The 8,187-nt window shown below is 40.1% G+C and overlaps 1 protein-coding gene across 1 annotated transcript in view; it reads left to right on the top strand.

Annotated features, from left to right (window-relative positions):
- Positions 1-8,187, top strand: part of si:dkey-191g9.7 — a 36,177-nt gene that overhangs the window by 22,091 nt on the left and 5,899 nt on the right. Inside the window, exon 2 of the mRNA XM_042214368.1 lies at positions 3,477-4,574. The gene's annotated coding sequence lies outside the window, so the exon portion shown is untranslated. The remainder of the gene's footprint in view (positions 1-3,476; positions 4,575-8,187) is intronic.

The following is an 8,187-nucleotide window of genomic DNA, read 5'->3' as shown; positions in this document are numbered from 1 at the left end:
GGGCTAAGCCCCGGGTGTTTCAAATGTCTGGCTCCGCCTCTAGTTTGAAAATGGTTTATCTTTTCCCCACCTGGAAGCAACATGAGGCAGCTAATGTATGGGATGTTACCAAAAGAAGGCGTCTAGTCTAGATAGTTCTCTTCCATCTCCAAATATCTGTTGGTGTGCCCCAGACATTTTCATTCCGGTAAGTTCTAAATATGTTCATATCACTCTCAGTGATAAACAATTGTTTTTTCCTTTCCTTTTAGTTTCACTGCCGCTTCTATTGTGAATATCTAAAAACAAAACTAATAACAACGGGCGTTACTGCAGGTTCACTATGACCAAAACTCCAGACTCGCAGTAAAACATCATGCCAGTGTTACAAGATATAGTTCAAGTTCAGCAGAGAATGATTTAAATATGTGTGTAAAATGGACTGTCAGAATTACCCCATGAAAATGTGATGAATGTTAACTTTTTATAAAGAAGAAAAACACAGTCTTTTCATTTAACTATAGATATTTAAGTTAATTAAAAATTGAACCTAACTCTATGCCAGCTTCTAGCTTTGCTCGACAGTGTGTAGAACAAACCTGATGGCACGAATTCCCAGAAAACTTAAAAGTTAACCAAACACATCCATAGTTTCAGGGCTGTGAGCAAAGACAAAGCTGACGGAGCCCAAGAGCTCAGCCCACAGCTGTAAATTGGTGTGGTTCTTACAGTGAACACTGCAGTCTTTCCTCTGTATGTTTTACTTATAAACTGATTTATTGTGAGCAGCACAAATTTTATTGAAGCACACTGGTCACTACAGTCACAGATCTTTAACAGTCTCATTATTTTTCTTTCCTTGTTTCGTAGAGAATTTCTCCAAAACATCTGCTGATCACAGTTATTGACTGTCTGGTATAATTAGTAGCTTTGTTTGAAATTGTGCAGGATGTGTGCGTCATTGTTTCACAGAAAAGCACTATCAAGATGTAGTGATAGCCATGTCGGCCAGCAGATGTCACTGTGGAGATGGCTTTCAAATTGTTTTGAAGCCTCTTCACATTCTGGCAAAAATGCTTCAAATGTTTCGCCTGGGTCGTTTGGACTCCTTTTATGGTAAAGTTCCTGGAAGGGAATGTACCAAGTGTAGTAAGAAGGAGGGGTGGAGTTAGGTGAGGTTAAAGAACCTGTTGATTTAAAACATCTGCAGAATTGGGGCATTATTAATAATGTTCCCACTGTTAACTCATTGTTATTATTATATTTGAATGACAAATTGAACATTGTTATTAATTTGTTTAATCCTTAATTGGTATTTAATTGCTGTTTCAACAAGTGGGAAGAGCCACTGGCTAATTAATGAGGGGTTGCAACTTCTCTCAGGATTAGCGTTGGCAATTCATGATGGAGAGTGGACCATAGTGTTATGACCCAAGATCATGTGGGTCATATATGCATGTGTTTATGTGTGACTCCTCCCACCAGAGGATATGGTTGTGGGTTTTTCTCTCTCCTCCCTCCCATGTGTGTACATGAGATGTTGTTGTTTTTTCTGTTGAGGTTGGGCTAGGGACCTTTTGTTAGTTATTTTGGCATAGCTCACTGCCGAAGTCAATAAACAGCTGCATAGCATTTGCAATTGCTCAGAACTTTGGCTGTTTCTTGGGTGGAGTTGGAGTGGGGTGTCACATTTGTTGTTATCCCCAGGTTACCACTAGCCCAAGGACGTAACAATATAGTCAGGGACCCTCATTAAAGGGATTTAGCCTGATGCAGAGCTATTTCTATTTAGTTTAGGATTATCTTTAGTGATAACAGAAATGCAATGTTTCAGGTGATTGAATCATTTGGAACGATTATTTTGGAAAAAGAATGCATTTTTTGGAACAGTATAACACGGGGATCTGGTGGCCAAATAAATGTGATTTTAAACTATTACACTCAAACTGGAATGTTTTCATGTGTCTTGTCTTTTCTTCTAACTTTTTGTGTTGGTTTATAGTCTGGTTTGTATGGAAGGATATTTTCTTTTAACCAATCAGTATTTGTATGGGCTGTGTCTGTACATTTAAGTATTTTTATTAAGACTGTTCAACAGTAGTGGGCCTGAGCCGATGTTGTCTACATGTGAGTACATGTAGATTGTTTTTCTGCTGCTCACGTGCATAATTTACCTTGATTATTTAAAAAATTGAAACTGTAAAAAAAAGATTTAAAATAAAATGGTTTATTTGTTTTTTAAACAAATATTTTTTTTAGTTTTTTAGTTTTGAAATATCAACACTTAGAATTTCAGTTTCAAATGACTTTTTTTTTAAATGAATAAAACTTTTGACCCTGATTTAGCTCCATAACAGCCGACATTTTGCAGATTCCAAAACTGCAACTTTCATTACTCGCTGACTAAAATTCACCAAACCAGCAGCAAAAGAAGACCAAAACTACACTTCATGTTTAAAAAAACATAATGAATTCCCTCTTTCTTTTAAACTCTAGCTTCCACCATGATGAAATCCCAGTTCCTGCACAGCTATATCTCTGTGTGCTTCAAGACAGGTTTCTCACCAAAAATCTCTATTTTCTGGCTTATTTGCTTGCTTATTATGCACCAGTCTACAGTATTATAAAATTTGATGCCTTCATTTTCAATTCAGTTTGATTGCTGAGTCTGTGGGTCAGGTGTCTGTGTAAGCAGAGATTGAAGGCTTCTCCCTGTCGCTTTCTGTTGTCTCATTTACTACAAAACTGGGCCAAAAAGACCCTTGATTGGCTCACAGGCCTGACAGGTTCAGCCATAAGGCTCTCTCACCTGAGTGGAAACATAAATTCAGATGTGGAATTCATGGGATGTGCTCATGAATAAGGTGTCTAAGGAAACTGACATATAGATTGGTGCAGCATCCTGGTCTGATACCTGAGGAGTTTGCCCTTGAAGTAAGTGCCACCTGCTGCATGTGAATGATTAAATAGATGACACACTAAAGTCATGCCTCTGGAGTGGAGTAGCATAATAATCCTGTCATATTGTGGGTGATGGTTGTTACATGAACAGCCCACATTGCAGCAAAGCCTGAAGCAGAACCTGTCTGGAATCTGAGTCAGAGGCAGCAGTGAGCACAAGGTGAGACTTGGACACAACAAAAGAAAGTGGAAGAAATAAGACTGCTTCAAAATAACTGCAAGTTCTAACACACAAACTGCAGATATAAAGAGATATACTTTAATACATTTGGCAAATGCAATCAGCAGTCGTATAACAGAAACACAGAGCTGCTCCGAGAATATCTAAGCCTTAATCTTTGCACAGCTGTCATCCACCACCCACCCAGCCCTTAGACACACAGACAATTAGGACAACCTCCCCATACAAACGAACCTGTACCTGGGTTACATTTCCCACTGTTGCATAAAAATATCTATTTCTTTTTCTTTCTTTTTTTAGCTGAAGAAACCATTTCCTTCCGTTTTAAAAGCAGAATCTTTTCCTTTTCTTGCAGGAAGGTGAATTCTGCAGTTTGGCCACCTTCCAGCAATGTTGGGGAAGATTTTAGCTGCCAACCAGTTCAGGGACCTCCTTTCTCATCTTTGTTGTGTTTTATTATGGCACGTCTTTGCGTCTGAGATGTACTATACAGTCGTGGCTTTAACTTTCTGAATTAAGCAGAAATTGTTTTAAAAATGAGACCTAGTCAAAATTTGAATTGCTATGCAGGTGATACAGAGATTTATTTATATATTATTTATAAAGCCAGATGACACAAATATAAATGACAAATATATAGATATAGTTAGTTATATGTTAATTATCATAGGTGTGCTCTTTTCATGTTTTCTGTCACAAATGAAAATGCAAATCAGTGAGTTGAATGACAGAGTCGGTCATACACATTAAAAGTCCCCAGCTGATTGGTTTTAGTTGTGTCATTCCTACGTGGGGAAAAAAAAGAGTATTGCAGTTTCCATAGCAACAGAGAAAGTGATGAAGAGTGGGTTGGTGTTGGGTGGCAGAGCGGCAGCGAGGTAGAGCAAGAAATAAGAAGAGGAAAAACAGAGTTTGAGACTGAAGCACTACCTGAGGTCAGAGTGGAACTACGCAGAAGAAGAAAAGAAAGTGTAAACGCTGAGATGGACGAGGACAGACAGCCTGTTGTCTTTATTTCTCTGTCGTGTACACATTCATTCATACGTCAGCCCTGCTTCCCAGGTGGAGGGGCAAACACGCCAGCTGCCTGACTATCTCCTCCCATCATTCCCCCTCCCCCTCCACCCATCTCCTTCTATAGCCGGATAAGGCAACTACAAAGCAGGCTGACTCGCCATTACAGAACACGAGATTTGAAGATTGCATCCTGGCATTTCTAATCAGATGCAAGGGGGGATTATCTCGAGGTCTCCTCCATTTTGTGCACAGCTGGGAGCTGCTGAGGAAAAACGGAGAAGAAAAGGATCGGATGTGCGTGAATGAAGTGGAGTTAGACAGAGAGAGGGAAAGGGGTCACCTGTGGATATGAGGAGGGCTTTCTAAGGAACTGCAACCATCACCCAACACACAAAAGGAAGAGGACAGTGTCAGCAGCAAGTAGATCACTGTAAAGGTAAGCTGGTTGAAGAAAAGGACCTAACCATCTTTTCTTCTGATACAGGCACTGCTGTATGAATGGGTTCTACATGTATGCACTTCTTACCACGTCTGTCTGTGCATCATCTTCATGATTCTGTTTCCAATAGAGACAAGGGTGTGCAAAAGGATCCGATCTGGTTCCAGGTGGTTCAGTTCACTAGAGTAATTCCAGCAGCCTGATGTGTTTTACTTCTTTTCCTTGAATTAGCCAATATCTGAAAATTTCCCATGGGCTATAATTGGAACAATCTAAATCTGTACCACCGCTGACAGTAGGGTTCCTGTGACTTGTATTACAGTGCTTTAAAAAAACACGTTCTCATATTAAAGAGATCCAGTCAGCTATTACTGAGACAAAAATAAAGCTGCTACTATTTTAAAATAATCACTATTTAAGGAAGAATAGTGAGTTAAAAAGAAGTATAGAAGTGGAATAAAAATGGGGTTGTCGTTCACTAGCATTGTAACCTCACCTTACACCTTGATTTTGTGTAAGCGGCAAAGAGCCAGTGAACTTGAGCCTGTAACAGCTACAGAGGACGTGCTTGAAATGTCTGGATCTCAGTGGTGTGCAGTGACTTTTATACAGGCAAAGTTGATTGCCAAATTATATAATAATACAAAACAATATGACCTCCATGTTGTTCTCCAATGTGTCCATCAGTGTTAATGTTGGATAGAAAGCAGGTGTAGAAAAATGTTTATATGAATGGGAGAATGAAGCAGGCTCCATAAAGTGCTTCGAGTCCTCCAGCAGAGTAGAAAACTCCTATTTAAAAAAAACAAAAAACAGCCATTTAGCTGAATGATAGAGTGATTATGCATGTGTCCTTTAAATGTTCTATATGTTTGCATAAATATGGATACGAGGGCTTTCACGTTACATTGATCTGGAGAATTCTCACAGATCTGTACAGATACCATGCACTGCAGAGTAGATATCATCCACAAATAGCAGCAGAACATGAACTCCCTCAACAAGATGTACAATATAACAAATTAAAAACACCACCATAAACTAATGAAGAGGCTCACCTTGCACAGAGCTGAATGCCGCAGGTCTTTGGATAGAGAGAAGGGATGAAAGCAGAGGCAGGAAGTAACCAAGGACAAATTCTCCGGTTTTTATTCGTTTTTTACGGTTTTTATTATTATGAATTTGCCTTCAAACACCAAACCTTTCTGAACCTATATGTGGAGAACAATAAGAGATAAAAGACAACCCTCTTGGTGTATCCATCACCAGTAGATTTACACTACAAGTCAAAAATGTGGACATGCCTTCTCATTCAATGGCCTTCTCTCCATGAGCTTCATGAGGTCGTCACCTGAAATGGTTTTCCAGCAGTCTTGAAGGAGTTCAGAGATGCTGAGCACTTGTTGGTCCTTTTGCCTTCACTCTGCGCTCCATCTCATCCCAAACCATCTCTACTAAGTTTAGGTCAGGTGACTGTGGAGGCCAAGCCATCTGCCGCAGCACTCCACTCTCCTTGTTGGAAAAATAGCCCTCACACAGCCTGGAGGTGTGTTTGGGGTCATTGTGCTGTTGAAAAATAAATGAAGGTCCAACTAAACACAAAGGCTGGTGACTCGGATGAATTATCCTCAGCGGCAGAGGTGACTCTTGCTCTTCCATTCCCGGGGCGTCCTTGTGTGAGTCGGTTTCTTCATAGCACTTGATGGTTTTTGCAGTTCTTGCCAAAATATTAATTCTAACAACCGTCAAATAGGGCTGTCAGCTGTTTACCAACCTGACTTCTGCACGACACAACTCATGGTCCCGACTCCATTAAGAAGGCAATAAATTCCACCAATGAACCCTGACAGGCTCACAAGTATTGAAAGTCAAGAACTATTAAACAGGAAAGTGTGTCCAAACTTTTGACTGGGTGTGTACAAACAAAATTTATGGTTTTATATTATTTATTGCTCTATACTCAAGGGTGAAAGTTGGCTGGAATGACTTGGAAAGACATTCAAGGTGCCAGTGTTAATATGCTTTCTGTTTATTCAACACTTTTTTTTAGCCCTAAAGTGATTATTTTACCGTGTCCTGGATAAGACGGAGCAATTCACCCGACCCCTATAAAAAGAATTGAATCAAGGGACCAGTCTATCCTGCCTGAATAGGGTTTATTCAATTAAACTGAATTGAGTAGAATTTCTAAACTATTTAAGGGGGGAAAGGTCGCACAATAATAGCGTGAAAACAGAAAAACTTCCAACAGTCAGACCCCCCTCGCTTTTCACAGGAAGAAACATCAGGCAGAACCAGACTTAAGAATCGGTGGCCATCTGCTGCAACTGGTTAGGGTTAAAGGGAGGATGAGGCCCTATCCTGGAGCCGGTTCTAGGGAGGGAGCTCGATGATCAGGCTCTACACTGTAGTGAAGCGAGAGCTGAGTGTGAAAGTGAAGCTGTCAGTTTGCTGGTCAAGCAGCAGAAAATAGCTTTTCTGAAAGGTGGCTGGATTGATGAATGGTTCTCATCAGATGACCGTTATGGAGATAATATAACCAAGTAACCTCACACAGAGCAGAAATACTGGGAGCCTGCCTTGTGGATCTAATCTAAGGAAGAGTTGGAGTGGTCTATTACTTTGCGGCAGGCAGTGGCAAAAGTGGCCAGAGGCCGTTGCCTTGGCAATCCCTCCCAGGTTACCAAGTCTAGCTTTAGGGGATGAAAACTAATTTCTCTAATGAGGAAATATTCCAAGCTTGAAAATACCACTAGATATGAGAAATGAGCGAGAAACACTATTTATTCTATAGTTATAACCAGTGTTGGGTAAGTTACTTTAAAAAAGTAATTCATTACTAATTACTTAGTCAATATTGTATTTCAAATACTTATCTAATTACTGTGTCTGAAAAGTAACTTCATTACTAAATAAGTAATTTAACCAAATACTTCTTAGAATCCCTCTAAACCTCGAGTGGCAGACGATAGAAATTAAACTCTTTAAATAATGAATAAAGACGGAGACTCTGCAGTACGCAGCGGCAGCATCTCTTCCACAGTGTAGCCTGCAGTCGTTTTTAAGCTCACCTTCAGACGCTTTCTGCGCTGCTGAAGTAAAATCAGGTTTTGCTGCCTAGCGGGAGTTGCCGCGGTGTTATCCATGGATGATGAACAAGGATCGCTCAGAAGTGTTCGTCTATGCTCCGTGTCAGGCGCTTCAGTAGAGGACTCGTGCTATGAACAGCAGCCCATAGTTTTTACATATTACTGTAATGTTCTTGTCTGCTCGTTTCAGAAAAGTGAAGAGACGGGAATATGTCCACCTCAAAAAACAGCCACTCACTTCAGTCCGACAGCTTCCGCTGTAGAAAACGACTGTGCAGCAAACCGGTGTGAAATGACGCGCAGCTGCACTACAGCCATGTTAAAGCAGCAGAGTTTACTTCTACGTTTAGAAGACAAATGATTGAAATCAAATATTCAGCCAGTTTAATTATTTTACCATGTAACGCAAGTACATTGTAAGTAACTGTAATTGAAATACCTAAAAATGAACAGCAATCAGTTACTCTACTCTTTCAGTGGAAAAGTAACTTAATTGCAGTAACGCGTTACACCCAACACTG

This window comes from Haplochromis burtoni, unplaced genomic scaffold (assembly GCF_018398535.1).
Source record: "Haplochromis burtoni strain Fernald_Lab_line unplaced genomic scaffold, NCSU_Asbu1 Contig_554, whole genome shotgun sequence".
Taxonomy (NCBI): Eukaryota; Metazoa; Chordata; class Actinopteri; order Cichliformes; family Cichlidae; genus Haplochromis; species Haplochromis burtoni.
This window is presented reverse-complemented; position numbering and strand designations above follow the sequence as displayed.